We start from the raw sequence: 18,823 nt of genomic DNA, 5'->3' as shown, positions 1-18,823 counted from the left end.
TTAGCCCACCTAAATGTATCTAAAAGGAATGTCTTAATCTCTGTTGACCATTGCTTTGCACACAATAAATCAGACAATATCACTAATTTTTAATTCATTCTCCAACTTATATGTTGTCATTCAATCAACAAATCAAAATTTATTAAATGCCTATTATTTTCAAAATACTAGATTAGGCATTGAGAGCTGTTCCTGTTCTCAAGGAGCTGATAGTCCAATGGGTAAGAAAATGCAGATCACTAAGTACAAGCATTATCATCATCATCATCATCATCATCATCATCATCATCATCATCATAATTATGTCAAATTGATATAGCACTTTAAAGCTATAAAAAAATATATATATATACATATATTCTCAATTGCCATTCTCATCCATATTGTGTGGTATGCTGTATATGTGTACTGTGATTATTTTAAAGATTTGGAAACTGAGGTCCAAAAAAGTGAATTTATTTGACAATGGTCACAAAACCAATAAGTAATGGAACCAAATTTTTTATACATATCTTAGAATTCCAAGTTAAGCACTCTTTCCAAAATTTCTTCTAGAATTTTTTTCCAATACAACACAATACCACTCATAAATCCAATGGTGTACCTTTGACCATGGTCCTTTGGAAATTTTATGATTGAATTAATTGTCTTTGGAGTCTCTTCCAAATTTGAAATCTTATAAATACTGATTCTTTTTTATAAAAATCAAAATCGGACAGAAAAAGGAACTTCTAATAATCTAGCAACAACCTTCTGGAGGCAAAGAAAGGAGTTAGGAAATTGTTTTATTGCATATTCAGAAACATCAAGAAGCATTGTTTCATGGGACATTTGTTCACATTTTATTGCAGTGCTCATGATGAACAGTCATAAGAAAGTTCACCATGAAGATAATTGCAACTTATGTTCCAACATCTGTTGCAAAGTATCAGGAATTTGAGAAACATATATTGTAATACTGTGCAACTTCACTGGAAAGGTGGGGATAAGAAAAGAACAAAAAAACAGATGACTAAAAAGTAGGAGATGAAAAAAGCCAATAGTTTGTAGAATGTACAGAATCTTCACATCTAGGAATCATTAATATTTTCTTCAAATAGCAAAACAAGATGGACTCAGTAAACAGTTACCAAGAACATATACAAATATATAACTGATTATAACTTTAAAAATCAGTAATTAAGTGCTTAAAGATATGTAAGTTCTTTTTTAAATTCAATAAAGAAAACAAATTCTATCATTAACTGGGGGAAGGAAGGAAAGAAGGAAGGAAGCAAGGAAATTATGCTTTACTTTGATTCAAATTCCTCTTCTCTATTGGGAGGTGGATATCATGTTTTGTCATGAGACTTTTTGAATCCTGATTGTTCATTGTATTGATTATATTTTAAGGAAGTCATTTCTTAATTGGCTTTCTACCTTCAGTTGAACTATTGGCTAGAAAATTGGTAAAAGGCAAATATCAAATTATAAAACTGAATAACATGAAACATTGAATATAACATATAAGTAATTAAAAACGTACATATTTTTAAAGGGGATTGTTTTCAAAATTAGGAATGAACTTTACTAAACAATACAGCAACAAAGTCTATTAACACATTGTATGGCTACAAGAAGCCAGTTAAAAGTTCCTAGAAACTACTTTAGCTATCAAACAGTTGATTTAATTGCTAAGAGATATACACAAAATAATTTGTGAATATAATCTTATGAAGAAGAGTTTGGCAGGATTTTGAACAAAGTAATCTTGTAAAAACATGAGAACCAATAAAAAGAAAAAAGAAACTTACAGAAATCTCATCTGAAAATTCCAATAAATCCATTTCATCTTGAGAGTATTTAAAGATAAAAATTGGAAAATAATAATACATAAAATAATAAAATATCTTCCATGAATACTAAGTAATTTTTACCATTTATTATCCCTAATAGTGTGCTTGATTATCAACCAGATAATAGCTTGTTTACTTAGAAAGAATAAAAAGGACAATTTAAAATATTCCTTACCCAAAGACTAGCTTTCCCCTCCCATACATAAGGACTTTGGAGAAAATGGGCTTGAAATTAAACAACACAGGTGATGAAGGACATCTAAGAAAAGCACATATAATCAGGACTTAACTCCTGGTTCTTGATTATCAGGAGTCTTGTTCTCTTTTATTAAGAGTCCTTATAAGATTCTCCATAGTGCTGGACTCTTAGAGGCCTCTGTAGGATCCATAACTGGACTTCTCTCTATTATAGCCTTGTGCAAAAGGACTTTCAATTTCATCATTCAATTGAAACTGACTGCACATAAGATCATTGAAAGCAGGAAATTTTTGCCTGTCTTTTTTGTTTTGTTTTGTCTTTTTATCCCCAGTACCTAGTACAGTGCCTGAAACAACAGAAGTGCTTAATAAAACCTTAATTGTCAATGGATTCAATGACTCTCTGATTATCTGATAGTTGTCCTTTATTTGGAAGAGGACCAATGAAATCATGAGGTAATGTCTTGCTTTCTTCATAAATTGAATTTAAATGAGGCAGAATTGCACAAAATCATCCACCCAACTTCCTCTTCCAGAATCATCAAAGTCTAGTGGTATGACAAGAGTTAGGATGATTAGTGAAGTAATGGGATGTAATGGATGACCTTGGCGTCCTCAATGTTTGACTAAGCTCTAAGTGTTCCATAGCATATACTGCAGAGATTTTCATGGACATTGGAACAAATTGTTCTCATAAGCCCATTCTAGCAGAGGGATTCTTTTTTTTCCCTTGAAGGTTTGCAAAGCATCACATTCATATATTCATTCATTCATTCATTCATTCATTCATTTTTTGTTTTTATTTTTTAGAAAAAAATTTTCCATTTTGTTTTTCTTGTGTTTCCACTCCTAAAGTTATTCCTCTGAATGTGAGTAGTGTTCTTTTCCATAAATCCCTCAAAATTGTCCTGGCTCATTGCATTGTTGCTAGTTCAGAAGTCCATTACATTCGATTTTACCACAGTGTCTCAGTCTCTGTGTATAATGTTCTCCTGGTTCTGCTCCTTTCACTCTGCATCAATTCCTGGAGGTCATTCCAATTCACATGGAATTCCTCCAGTTCGTTATTCCTTTGAGCACAATAGTATTCCATCACCAACAGATACCACAGTTTGTTCAGCCATTCCCCAATTTATGGGCATACCCTTGTTGTCCAGTTTTGTTTTGTTTTGTTTTGTTTTTTTGCCTCCACAAAGTGAGGCTATAAATATTTTTGTACATGTCTTTTTTTCCCTATGATCTCTTTGGGGGTACAAACCCAGCCATTGTATGGCTGGATCAAAAGGCAGATAGTCTTTTAGCACTCTTTGGGCATAGTTCCAAATTGCCATCCAGAATGGTTGAATCAATTCACAACTCCACCAGCAGTGCATTAATGTCCCAATTTTGCCACATCCCCTCCAACATTTATTACTCTCACCTGTGTTATGAGTAAGATTAGATTAGCTAGTTATTAGGTATTGATTATATATTGATTAGGAAGTACCTAGCAGGAAGGAGCTGGAGCTGGGAATTCCAGGTTGGAATGAAGGAGGAGGAAGTCTATGTGTGTTCTGTGTGTGGACTCCATTAGTGGTAGGCAAAAACTGTTGCCAGCCTGGGAGAACTCAGAGCAAAGGACACCTTGCATCCTGTTTTTCCCTGGGATCCTGTATGGTGTAGCTGTACAAGACTTCAGTGTCCAGTTATAGTCTCTCTTACATCCCAGAGAGTGTTCCCACAAACCCTATAGTTGATTTTAATATCCCTGGTGACCCCATTACTTATATTTTCCTACACCTGCTATCATTTTAACCAATCTGCTAGGTATGAGGTGGTACCTCAGAGTTGTTTTGATTTGCATTTCTCTAATTATTAGAGATTTAGAACACTTTCTCATGTGCTTATTGATAGTTTTGATTTCTTTATCTGAAAATTGCCTATTCATGTTCTATGCCCATTTATCAATTGGAGAATGACTTGAATTTTTTGTACAATTGATTTAGCTCCTTGTATATTTGAGTAATTAGAACTTTGTCGGAGTTTTTTGTTATAAAGATTTTTCCCAGTTTGTTGTTTCCCTTCTGATTTTAGTTGCATTGTTTTTATTTGTACAAAAACTTTTAAATTTTATGTAATTGAAATTATTTTACATTTTGTAATTTTTTCTAACTCTTGCTTGGTTTTAAAATCTTTCCTTTCTCAGAGATCTGACAAGTATACTATTTTGTGTTCATCTAATTTTCTTATAGTTTCCTTCTTTATATTCAAGTCATTCACCCACTCTAGCAGAGGGAATTCTTCACAAACTTGAGGTAAGAGATACTTCTAAGTAAGTGACAGTGTTTAAGTCTGTCAGTTATCCTCAAACTAGTTTCACATACCTGACCAGATGATTTTACCAGAGTGTAATTCTATGCGTGTTACAGTTTCTTGGAGCCACAGATGAGAATTGGGTGACAGGTAATCACCAAATGTAAATGAATAGTCCTAAAATGTCTCCACAAACCCTCTCACCAGAGGTACCAAACCTTGCTCCTCACCCATATCCACCTCTGATTATCTGGAGGGGGTAGGCAGGAGGGTAGGGAAAGAACATGAATCATGGAACCATGGGAAATATTGTAAATGAATCAATTAATAAAATTTCTAAATTAAAAAAAAATAAAAGCACAACAAAGCAAAAAAGAAACTAATAAAAGAAAGATGAGTGCTGGCTAAAAGTATTTCCTGTCATTATAGAGGGGAAGGGGAAGGGGATAAATAATGAAGTTGCTGCTATTATCTGCATTTTATAGTTGAAGAAATTGAGGCAAACAGAAGTTAAACGATTTGCCCAGGGTCTCGCAGCTAGAAAGGGTCTTAGGCCAGAAAAGTATCTTGGGTTTCCCTACCACCATGCCCAGTATCTATCTGCTATACTATCTAGATGCCCTGCAAATGTCCAAAGGGATGTTGCCCTAAATTAAGGAAGTCCTTTGGAAATGGTATCATGTTGAATGAATCTGACCTGAAAATCTTTTAAAAAATTCTAAGATCTTTAATTATTTATTTGTCCTAATTATCTGCACAATAAAATCCAGAAGGATGAAAAATACCTTTTGTTCAGATTATGAAAAAAAAGTAAATAGTGCAGATTTTGCCTCATTACAACCTACAATCTGACCTAGTCCTTCTAGCTGGCCAATGAACTAAGGTCAAAATTTAGTAGTAAGAAGAGAGGAGAAAAGCCTATGCTACATGGGGAAATTGTTTAGTGCTTTTTAATGACTCCAGGGTTCTCCAAGAGGCCAAAGTTAATTTTTTTAATGCCAGTATTCTTCTTGGGATGTTATAGACTGCAATGCATGTAATACCACAATATCTAGAGAAATGAAATTTCAGATCATCCAGAGGGCAATGGAGATATATATATATATATATATATATATATATATATATATATATATATATATATATATATATATATATATGTAGTGGTCAGGAATGGCCACAAAATACTAGCAATAAAGAACTGTGAAAAAATAGTACCCCAAAGATGCATTTTTAAGAAAATAATATACCAGAATAATGGACATAAAAAGGAGCTGAATGATCATGGTTTTAGAGTGATGGATAAATAGTGTATAGTCTGTGCTATATTGATGCCTTTACAATGGTAAGAAACTTAAAGCTAATGCTACTCTTTTCAGTGAATTCCTTGTGAAGGATTCCTCAAAGGATATATACAAAGGTCAAATAAACTAAAATGATTTGTGAAATGTGGAGAGCCCTGGACATGGAATCATTAAGACTAAAGTTTGAATCCTGCCTCAGAAACTTAGTAAGTATGTGACCCTGAGCAAGTCACTTAAACTCTACATCTTGAAGGAAAATGAGAGAGTTTGATCTAAGGCCTTTATGATTATTTCGATCTCTAAATCTACAATCCTTTCTTCTTTTTTTCTGGTTGTGATCTGAACCATTAAAGTATAAATCAGCAATGATGAGGTCAGATTCATTGTGATTTCCTCTATTATCTCCTAGTTTGTTTTTTTGAGGGGATTTCTGAACTGTTTTCCAACCCTAACATTTAATATTTTTAGTTGTATTTGTGCAAAGATCTTCCTTGTAGAGCTGAATGGAGCAAAAGCAGGAGCACAGAAAACAACCTGGTTCTCAGTTGTAGCTCTCTTCTTCTCCAACCAGAAACATGTGCCTATCTTTAAATCCTTTCCCAATATCTCATATTTGTATAGTTTCATTTTTCAATGTTAGAAACAATCACATGTCCATTTTTGTGTGATGTTGGTAACATTTTATATTAAATGTACAAAATGAAATTCTATTTTTTCTTCTTTATTTACTAATTGTATTCTTCCTGGGAAAGCTCACACTAGTAGAATGTATACCTGGTGGATTTTCTTTTCCTTTTTTTGTCAGGAATAATCAGATATTTATTTGCTTGACTACAAAACAAATGCTTAAACTAAAGAATTCATATAAGAACATTGTTAAATACTTAAATCATAATATAATTATTCATAATCTATTATACTCTTCAGTGCAGTTAGGGCAACTTTACCTGACCATGGCTCATCTAAGATATTTCCTGATCCTTTGGGATTTGTTTTCAGAAACCTTTCAGCATTGGTTTAATTCAAATTCCCTGCATATTGTTCTCCTATTCTTTTTTTTCCAGTCTACATCGGTATTTTATAGACTTCCCATTTTTACTCTAAATGTTTCATATTTGTTATTTCTTCTATTGCAATCTCTTTCCATTATGTTCACATATCACAATTCGTTCATTCATTTTAAAAAAATACAGGAAAATATAGCTTGCAAAACTGATTACTAAAATGTTGTGATTAGAAAGTTCATATCAACACTAGTAGATTTTGGACTCTGTATAGGTTAGAAGGAAAAACTCTTCTTTATTGCAAGAAAGTTATGACAATTTAATATGATATTTAATGTTAAAATCCTTAGCTACTAACTATATGTTGTTATTTCTTCTTCATCTCTATCAACATCATCATTATTTAATAGAAAGTAAGTAAATCTTGGATTTTTTCACTAGTTTTTTCTGAAATGGGCTATTTTGATATCTAATTGCTTAAAATGGTATATAGTTTCTAGTGCACTGTAATCCAGGACACAGATACACCATATACTACCAACCTCACCAACGCAATTATTATGGCCATATTTTTGCAGCAACAGACCATGTCAGGAAGGTTTATGTGTGTTTTGTTGTCTTGTAAATAGATGAATGAGTTTCAGAAGGAGAATTGTATAGCTGAATTGTAGATCTGGTTTGCTTCCTAACAACCATTAAGAAGAAATATGAAGCAGCAAGAGACTTAGTTTTCAGCAGAAAACATCTGAGCTAAGAAGATGATGTCTATGAATGAAAGCAAACTCACTTAAAGTAGCAATAAGAACAAATGCGTGAGGCTCAAGAGAAAAATGGAAGCATTTAATAGGGACTGCTTGGATTGATGGATCTTGATCATTAAAAGGACCATGAAATTACTTTCAAACCTTCTTCCCTATTTTGTGGTTTCTCTCTCTCATTTCTGCATCAGTGAAAGTGCATAGCTTGCTAATCAAGAGCAAAGCACCCACCCCACCTATTTTAGGGTGTACAAAAAGACCAGACAGTTTTGAATTTCAAAGAATCCTACTATTTGCGATGACAGAAAAGACAGGGAGAGAAAACATTATACTATAAAATAATGAAGGTATTTACAAAAAAGTAAAATGAGTTCAGAGGAAGGAAATAGAAATCTTGTCAGCTAACAGACTTTTTGGGGACTGAATTATAGAAAAACCCAGAGCTTCAGAGATTAAAGGATTCAAAATAGAATCCAGTACATTTCCTTGGAAGTGTTATAAACAAAGTTTTGATTATCTTCTTTTCCTGTCCATTTATGATTTTATTGATATTAAAAGTTCCCAAGATGGAAAATCATTCTAAAATATAGATTGATATTTTGAAAATATACTTTTGACTATATTTGAAAAATAGAAAGTACCACAACTCATTCAGCCACTCCCCAATTGATAGATATTTCTTTTGCTTCCAGTTTTTTGACACCACAAAAAGAGATGTTATAAATAGTTTTTGTACTAATTGGTCCTTTCTCTCTCTTTTTGATCTTTTTGGAAAGTGAATTTCTACTTTTACAATATTTTGCAACGTCCTCCTAGGAAGACTTCCACTTTATTTTAATTATCTCTCCTGAATATCTTCCAGATGGGTTGTTTTTTCAATGAGAGATTTCAAATTTTCTTCTTTTTTTTCATTTTTTTCATTATTTTATTGTTTCCTTCTATCTAATGAAGTCATTAACTTCCATTTGTCCAAATTTTTAGGGAGACATTTTCTTCTTTGACACTTTGTAATGCCTTTCTTAGCTATTTTTCTGTTTGAGGTATTCTTTTTCCTTCTTTTGTGAACTCTATGCTTAAGTAAATTTTTGTTCCTTCTTTTATTTTTCGTTTCTAATTTTTTCTCAGCTTTTATTATTTGTTTTCCTATCCTTTTTTGGGACTTTTCTAGTGATCATTTAGAACTCAGCATCCTTTCACATTTTCCTTTGAAGTTTTATTTTTGTATTACTGTCTTCTTCTGAACTTGTTTTTGGTCATCTCTCTTGTTGAAATATTTTTTTTTCTATTATCAGGTCCTTTCTCTGTCCTTTATATATTATAGAGTTGTTTTTTTCTTTTTCCCTTGCTTTTGTCTATATGCTGAAGCTTAGGTCTGTTCCTGGAGTGGGGGGGGGGGGAGTATTGTCTTATGTCTTATACTGTACTTAGGATCAGCTCAGTTCTCTTGGTCTCAGGATGAGCACTCTACAGAGGCAGCCTGGTTGGTTTTCTGTATGGAGGTTTGAAGCTGCTAAGTTAAGTTTGCTCAAATTGTATTCTGCCTACTTCTGTCCAGGCTGGACCTTGTAGGACTGAGTTCCTCCCACAGTTGCCCTTGCTGGATTTAACCTGTCTTCTCTTCCTGATTGTATTATGCAGAGCTGCTTTTCTCCCACTGCTGCTTGATCTGTATTACATTGGTTTCCACTCCCACCCTGCTGAACCTGGACTGAACCAGAGGAAAGAACTATGTTCTTTCCTCTGCCACTTATGGTATAATAAGTCTAAGTTCTCCTGAGGCTTGTTCACTCTCTCCTTGTAACCCTGTGAGATGAGTCCTCCTTGTTTCTTTCCTTTCTCCTCTGATTCTACCACTCCAGTATTCATTTTGGGTTGTTTTGTTTTTATTCTCCTCTGTTCTTTTGGAAGATGGCTAGTGGGGTGTGAGTGTTTCTTACTTCATCTTTTTGACCTGATCTGCTTCTTCAGCTGTGGTCATGGCTGCCACTACCTCAGTTGCTGCTCCACTCCTGACTTTTGTTTGAAGAGCCTCTTCCAATTTATTTTCATGACAAAGCATGTACATCTGGAATGATAGTACACTAAGAAAAAAGTGCAGCAATAAATTATAAAGACTAGATGATGAAATAAGATTGTTATAAAAACTTGTTAGCAGCTAGGAAATCAGGCTGCTAATGAAAAAGGAGCTAAAGATGTGAGATTATTAAAGGCAAGAGATATCAGGCTATGTTTCATGGAAAAAGGACTTTAATGATGGTTCTGATTCAACTGAGAGAAGAGGAAGAAGAATAAGGCTAGGGGAACAACAAAAATAAGATAAAGATACACTAGTAAGTATTGTAACTGGTTGCCTAGCAGTCAAACTTAATTGGTTCATAGAGTTCCTTTAAGGTAATGGTAATAGAGCCTCTCTTTATAATGATTTTGGCTTAGTGTAACTGGTTGCAGAATAATGAACCACATAACCCAACACATACCAGTATAAGTCTGACCTTAATTGGGATGCCTTAATTATAGGAAAACTAGGCATGGTAGTTCACATTGGTTTGAAATAGTGTACATTTATAGCTGACAAAACACTCTTGTTTTCTTGACTTCCGTATAGGTGCCAGTGACTAATTGGATCTTTGACTATAGGAGATTTCTTCAATTAATTTCTTATTCAAACTATTAGTTTTGCAGAATGAAATATAGAGAGAAAATTCTGAAATTATCTGACTCATAGTCAGTCTGTCTAAAAGAAAATTACTCATCCTAGGTACTTTTGTACTATCTAGTTAGTATTTTAATTAGGTAGTATTATTATTATGTCATTTTGAAGGTACATAATGGCATGTGACTATCTCAGATCTATTAGAAGATACGGCCCTAGGAGCTGATGGGAAGTATCAGGCACGTTGCAACTATTTTTTGGAGGGGAAGGAAAACAGTTACACTTGGGTTACACAAAGGAGGAACGATAGCTATTCTGCTACCAAACAAGATGGTGCTATTATATAGTACCAAAGAATAGATTTCTGGATTGGAGAGTGGAGGTAGTTTGAGTGGTGGTGAATAGGATTTAAAAAAAAAACCTACACTAAAAGGAATGGAATCATCAGATAATTATGTATTTTATACATAATTATTTCTAAAATGCACCAGAATTGATATACAAACATTAAATTTTATTATTTTTCTCAGTGGCAACATATATTTAAAAACCCACTTCTGCCTTAGGTAGAGGAAGATAATTAAAACTTTTGTTGGCAATTATGACTGTCCTCACACTATTATTGTCCTTAAACCTCAAAGGTTAAGTTTAGCTAACAACCAGTTAGTTCCTATTATTTATTATTTAAGATATGTTCAATATTTTCAAGCATTGAAAACCTTAAAAATAATATTTGGAATATACTCAAAAATATAATTAGAGATTCTTTCATATAGGGCAATGAACAAAGTAACTAATAAAGTTTGAATTTCCATGATGCAGAAGACAATCCAACTGTCTTCCATCAGAGTTGAAGAATGATATAGTGGTGTTGCAGCAGTCGTTGGTGAGTCAGCTTAATAGGGACTTAAAATTAATGGAAGACTGTAAGGCAATGGAATGGTGATTATCATTTGATAAGGTATTAGGATGAAAGTTAGTGAGTGCTATCATAGTACCTATTAGGTGATATATGGTGCTAGAGATGGTGGTAATCATGGGTAAAAGGGTCCTGTCCTGTAAAGAAATTACACCCTAGAAACTGGGGATCGATTCATGCCTACTTGGATGTTGGAATCTCCAGGAAATACTTTGTTTACTCCATGATAGCTCCAGTTCTGTGAGAGTATGCAGAAAGAAATATGGATTGTTTGTAGTTAAAGAGATTGAAATTCTGAAAGGAATTTGTTTTTCAAGAGATATAGGGGCAAATATGACATTTTTAAGATCATAGAATAAAACCAAAAGGCATAACATGAGAAAAAGAGGAATTTTTTTGGTCCTAGGTTTATTTTCTTATTGGATTCATATTAGCTTTTGTTCTCTAATAGTGACCTTAGTGATGTTTTGAGGGGACTACATATTTAATCACATTCTTACTAGGTCTCAACCTCAAGTTTTAGTTAGCATTAATAACTTTTTTATTTTCTTTGATTTATGTTTTCAAATATTTTAATGGATATGTAATCTTATTTGATGTAAGTAGCAACCTGTCATGTCCATCTTGAGCAACACTTGCTTATGTAGTCTAAAATACTCTCTATAAATGGTCCACAAAAGGTCTTAGAATCTTTATTTTCTCTTGATATCCTGTATATTGATTGAAATATTTGGGTGGCTTATCTGTAATTCCTCATACCCACCAATTGACTAGAATTCTTTTTTCCTTTATAAATGACATTCTCCAAATATAATTCCTTATTCTTGTTCTTCTTACAAATTTCTTCTTTGCCCTCTATATGATGCTTATTTTAAGTTCTTTAGAGTTTATTGTGTTCCCAGTCTTTCAGCTATATAACATTAGAATATTGGTTTTAAGAAATAGACCCCTTTTGACAAAATACAATACCCAGTCATACTAAAAATACTAGAGAACATAAGAATAAATGAAGTATTCCTTAAAATAAGTAGTATCTATCTAAAACTATTAGCAGGCATTACCTATAATAGGGTTAAGCTAGAAGCCTTATCAAAAAGATCAATTAGAATCAATAAGATTAGGAGTGATGTAAGGATGCCCATTATAACCACTATTATTCAATTTTATACTAAAACTATGATCTATAAAAATAAGGAATATTGGAATTAGAATAGGCAATGAAGAAAGAAAATTATCATTTTTTGCAGACAATATGATGATATACTTAGGCAATCTGAGAGAATCAACTAAAATTAGTGGAAATAAACACATCTTTAGCAAAGTTGCAGGATATAAAATAAACTCACATAAGTCATCAGTATTTCTATATATTTCCAATAAAGCCCTGCAGTAAGAGATAGATAGAATAAATTCCATTTAAAGGAACAGTAGATAATATAAAACATTTGGGGATCTATCTGCCAAAAAATCAAACAAGCAAACAAACAAACAAAAAACAGGGACTGTATTAACTAAAATACAAAACAAGTTTCACACAAATAAAGTCAGATCTAAATTAATTGCTCATGGGAAGGCTGAACAAATATAATAAAAATGACAATTTTACCTAAACTAATTTGTTTATTAGGTGCTATATACCAAACTACCTCAAAATTACTTTTTAGAGCTAGAAAAAATAATAACAGAAATCATCTGAAAGAATAAAAGGTCAAGAATATTAAGGGAATGAATGAAAAAAGTACAGTAAGATGGCCTCAGGAGTGACAGATTTCAAACTGTAATATATAGCAGGAATCATCAAAACAATCTGGTATTGGTTAATAAATAGATTTGTGGATCATTGGAAAATATAGGGTACCCAAAACCTAGAAATAAATTACTATAGTTATTTTTTGTTTCATAAATAAAAATATCTGAACTTTTGGAATAGGAATTCACTGGCAAAAACTGTTAGGAAAATTGGAAAATGAAATGGCAGAGATTTGGAATAGATCAACATTTCATACAATATTTCAAGATAATGTCAACATGAGTACATGCTCTAAATATAAAGGGAAATACCATAAACAAGTTACTAGAGCAAAGAATAATAATTTATCTCTTAGATGTCTAGATAAAGGAATAATTTAGGACAAGAGATAGAGAGCATTATAAAATGTAAAACTGATCATTTTGTTTCTTTAAATTAAAGAGATGTAGAAAAAAAAACAAATGCAACCAAGATTAGAAGGAAAGCAGAAAGCTGAGAAAAAGCATTTTGCTTTGTTTTGTTTTGTTTTGTTTTTCTGAAAATATCTCTGATAGAAGAACTAAGCCAATGTTATAAAAATAAACATGATTCTCCAATTGATAAATGGTCAAAGGATAGAGACAGGAGGTCGTGGGTTCAAATCTGGATTCAGACACTTCCTAGCTGGGCAAGTCACTTAATCCTCATTCCCTAGCCCTTACCATTCTTCTGCTTTGGAACCAATACACAGTATTGATTCCAAGACAGAAGGTAAAACAAAAGCAAAAAACAAAACCAAAAAAAAAAGAACACACACACTAAAAAGATCTGATCAAACCATTCCAGAGAGTTATTTGTAACTGTCCTCAAAGAACTCTAAAACTGTGCATATTTTCTGATCCATGGATAGCATTACAAGGTCTATATCTCAAAGATAAAAGACAAAAAAACCCCAAGAAATGACATATTTGCACAAAAATATTTATTACAACTCTTTTTATGACAGCAAAGAATTGGAAATTGAGGGGTTGTTCATCAAATGGGAAATGTCTGAAAAAGTGGTGACAATGAGGATGACTTCAGAAAAATCTGGGAAGACTTACATGAACTGATGAACACTGAAATGAACAGAAACAGAAGAATGCTGTAGACAATAATAGTAATACTTCTTTCTGAACAACTGTGAAAGAATGAATATTCTCAGTAATGTAGTGATCCAAGACAATCTCAGAGATTGATGGTGAAAAATGACTTTTCCTCTCCAAGACATAATTGACAAAATCAGAATACAGACTGAAATGTATTATATTTTCTTTTCTTTCTTCTTTTTTCTTTCATTTGAGATCTCCCCCACAAAATGGCTAATATGAAAAAAATGTTTTACATGATTACACATGCAAAAACTATATGATATTGCCTACCCTGTCAGAGAGGGGAGATGGAAGGGACAGAGAAAGGGAAGGAGGAACAAAAGAAGGATAAGAATGTAAAATTCAATACTTCAAAAAATTATGAACAGAACTCTTGTTTCTGGGAGAAATGTGGAGTTGTGAAAGGTTTTTAATAATTGCCTGAAGGCAACTATCTCATTTTCCTCCCTGCTTAATTCTGGGCACAAATTTTGTATATTTCTAATGTCTATTGAGTCTACTTTCTAATGCTAATAAGCTTTCTTGGTTGTCCAGCCAACTATATGTCATGATCTGGGCAATAAGCATTCTTCATTTATTTTTATATTGCTGTGTAGATGATCAGGTCAAACTTGCTGAATGGTGATAGTTTTTTCCCCCTAGGTAACTTCAAGACACTTTCCAATTTGGTTAAATCCACACAATGACATCCATAAATAAAAAAAATATCTCAAGGGCCTTGCCATCTTTAGAGCAATCATTTGCTTTTATACTTATTCTCTTCTAGCACAGTGACAAATACCTTTGACAGACATCTATCTCATTGAATAAGGCCTTCCTTGATATTTATGATCACCTATTTACTGGATAAGATTGACTAATTTTTTTTCAATGGAAATTTGAAAGATCTTGATATGTGAATGAGAAACATTTGGTTGGAAAAGAATATTTTAGACTATTTTTCTCTACCTAATCAAAGACTTTTAAAAATCAATAAATAATTCTCATTACCTTCTATTCTAATGTGTATGATAATATTACATGTCAAGCCTGCCAGATTCTTATCAATGCTTCATTTCAAGATGCTCTCGATTTCTGCCCTTGATTATTATTAAAATTAATATGTCTATTGAAATAGGTACAAAATTAATTTAGTTGTTGTTCTGTAGCATCTTTCAATATTAATTTTTCCCATATCTTCAGTATCTGCCTTCTTCAGGTATCTCTCAATTCCCTCACAATTATGTTATCTCAATCCTAAATATTCTTTAGGTACAAGGGGCTTAATATAATAGATTTATTTATAATTATCCTCAATGCTATTTGTCTCTCCTCCATATGTATATCTGGGACTATGATAATTATGTCCAAGTGTAGTGGCTCTATTGTCCTTAATGAAGAATAAAAAAAATTATTACAAAAATATTTGGAGAATTTTCTTGCTTTAATTGTATTTTTACCTTCTTTTCATTTTTCATTCTTACATGCCTTCAGGATGACTTGGGCTAGAGGATTTTTATTTAGGCTTTCTTTAAATTGGTTGAATCTTCCTTTGCTTCCCTCTCTTTTTTGATGTGATATTGCTCATAATCTTCCATCTTCTGTCTTCATAAGATTGTATAAACAAGATTATATTTTAAACGTGTTGCCTTTGGCATCCACCTCTCAAAGCTTAAAAAAATATGTCAAGTATTTGTTACAAAGGCATTTTTTAGGTTCTTTTGATTTTAGGCTCAATCAATTTAAATCAAAGATTTTGGTATCCTTTAAGACAGCCATTACTAAGTTTTCATTAAGGATTGCTAACTTGAATATGTCAGAGTTGAATTGTTTCAATTACATGCCATATTTTTTTCTCATTTTTTATTCTAACTCTATACTAATTTTGGTCATTTGGTTTGGGTATAATCAGAGTATTGACAAAACAAAAATCAAAATCAAGTCAATGTTTTCAAATAAGTAGATGAGATGAAATAACACATGCACTTTAAAATGAACTGGCCACATGGTATTAACAATACTATATGTATGTGCTGGAAAGTTCATGTATACTTGGAAACATGACAAAAGGCTATCTATCTAGTACAAAAAAGACATTTTGAAGCTGGCTATCATAAAACCTGCCTTTGATTTCAGACTCTAATAAGCCATATATTGATGGATTTCCTTTTTTACGACTATGTCTTAGAAGTTCTCTCCTCCTCATAGTCTCTCCTTGACAATACTCTTGAAGCAAATTAACAAAACAAAACAAACTTTAATTCCATCTCAAATTTGAAAATAAATAAAGGTGCATGGAATTCATGTGATTTGATTATTGTCACAAAGCTAATAAGTGTCAGAGACAAGATCTTGATCTTGTTTTTCCTGTTCAAAGTCCAGGCTACTAACTATTCTGGGCCATTTCAAACTAACAACAAAACAAACTAACAACAAAAATCACAATCAGAACCATCATTACATTATCAACCTAATATATGGCAGGTACAAACAGAGAAATAATCAATAATATATCATGAATTCAAGCCTTTGCATTTTAGCAAACTACTAAACTAGGAAGTCCATTAAAATATTAATGGCATTAATTCTGGTTAGAGTTCTGCTATTGAATACTTTTGTAGCCATGGAACAATTATTTAACAGCTCCAGGCCTCAGTTTTCCCTCTTTTTTAAATGATAGATTTAAACTGGATGATTTCCAAGGTCACTGCCATCTCTATTATTCCTAAAAATCTTTGTCTTTCCTAAACAACTACCTTGTTTCATTTAGGTTCATTCCACCAGGGGTTGAAATGACTAACTCTAGGCATTGCAGCCCACTTTTGTACTATTCTGGACTGATTTTTATAAGGAAATATTTCCTTGAGGGCCAAAAAAATTGACTTTTTAAAATGCTCAACTTGGTGTCTTTACTCCGATTTTACAACATGAGCATTCTGACATGTGGATTTAATGAGACAGATAAAATCCTAGTGTGTTCACACAAAACTGTTTTTATATGTGTTCAGGTGCCTGAGCAGACAGAAAGCATATGTACTAGCCTGGGACACAAAGGGGAATAGGACTGTTTCAGAGGTCATAAATGTTTACTTTACTTCCTATTCTCCTTTCTATTACTAGCTTCAATTACTTTGAAACTTTTCTGGTATTTTTAAAGCCATAAAGAGGAGAAAATACTCATTTTTGCCCCCTTTACATCATACATTTCAGGTGCCAAAGAAGTTTGCAGAAGAGAATCATACACATTTTAAAGCTAGCAGAAAATCAGAAGATCTAATCTAATCCCATCATTAAAAAAAATTTAATAACTGAGACTCAGACTAATGAAAGTACTTGCTCATAGAGATTTAGATGGTGTGTTTGAATCTTTTGCTCCAAGTCTCCTGACTCCTAATCCAATCTTCTTTAAACTCTCTCTGTTTTGGTTCTATATCAGACTTCTACAAACAAAGGAACAGAACTTAAGTGCCTACCCTATGTACAAATTTTTGTGTTAGTTGTTAGACATATGATACTGGGGACAGCTAGGAGGCTCAGTGAATAAAGTATCAGGTCTGCGATCAGGAACACTCAAATTCCTGTGTTCAAATCTGGCCTCAGATCCTTATTAGCTGCATCATCCTGGCAAGGCACTTAACCCTTTTTACCTCAGTTTTCTCACCTGTAAAATGAACTGGAGAAGGAAAAGGCAAACCACTACAGTATCTTGGCCAAAAAAACCCCAAATGGGGTCATGAAGCATCAGATATAATTTAAAAAGTGGCTGGGCAACAACATAACTATTGGCATGAAATAATTTTTGTCCCCAGAAGGAATTTACCACAGTGATAGCCACGGGAAGCTAGGAAAATGTATGAGGAGAAGATGACAATTAAAATATATGTTAAAGAGCGAAAAGTTTTGAGAAGTGGAGCTAGGGTTTCTAGTAGCATAAGGGAGAAGAGAGCACCTTGTTCAGAGGCCTATAACAAGTATGTATCAATGATGGACCTAAAATCCAAGTAATCAAGGTTCAAACTGACTTAATTAACTTAATCACTCTGCCTTTAAACCTCTCCTATGTTAGACACTTAATAAACTAAATAATTTGTTGAATCTTTTGACCAAAGATCTGTAAATGTCTAAACTGATTTTTAATAATGGTCAAAATTGTCAAAGAAAATCTTTTTCACAACTAATCACTGAGATAACCTTTCAGGAGAGAATATTACCTGAATTTTTACAATAGAGAAATATACATTCATATACAGCTACCCCTACCAATATCATACCCCTACTCTATATTGTTTATAATCTCTTGGATTCAGTTTTCACATGTCTACAGCTCTGATTTATGTAGATTATTGTATTCAAAAGTGGAGATTTTTCAGGAATCCTCCCATTAATTTAAACATGGTATAAGTTTAACACTGGCCTTCTCTTTATCAAATGTCTGTACAACTAGAAAGTTTGAATGGTCGTTGCCCTTACTACCTATAGGAATATGGTTCCATTCCCTCCTCTGAAAACTTAACTGTATTTCATTTCATCCCTAAAGTCTGATATTGATGACAAATCTATAATTAGGAAATCATTTACTTGAGTGACAAAAAGAACTGAACTCTGGACTGGATGTATGTATTAGTAATGACACAGAAAACAGTTTGATACCTGAAGAAATTTTCCTTGGAGTGGAGAAAGCCATCTTTAAGAACCTGAACAAGTAACTTAGTATGGAGGCCATAGGCCTTAGGAAAATGGTACCATGGCAACAAAAACATTCATGTGACAGTCTGGGGGAAAGCAAAGGAGTCTATTTTCTAATAGCACCATAGTATGGATTACCATGGGAAGGAAAGTTTACTTCTTCTTCACCCATTAATAGTAAATATCTCTCTGTCTCTGACTCTCTCTCTCTCTCTCTCTCTCTCTCTCTCTCTCTCTCTCTCTCTCTCTCTCTTTCTTTCTCTCTCTCTCTTTCTCTCTCTCTCTTTCTCTCTCTCTCTCTATCTCTCTCTCTCT

The sequence above is a fragment of the Gracilinanus agilis genome, chromosome 1 (genome assembly GCF_016433145.1).
Source record: "Gracilinanus agilis isolate LMUSP501 chromosome 1, AgileGrace, whole genome shotgun sequence".
NCBI lineage: Eukaryota > Metazoa > Chordata > Mammalia > Didelphimorphia > Didelphidae > Gracilinanus > Gracilinanus agilis.
Note: the sequence above shows the minus strand (reverse complement) of the source record.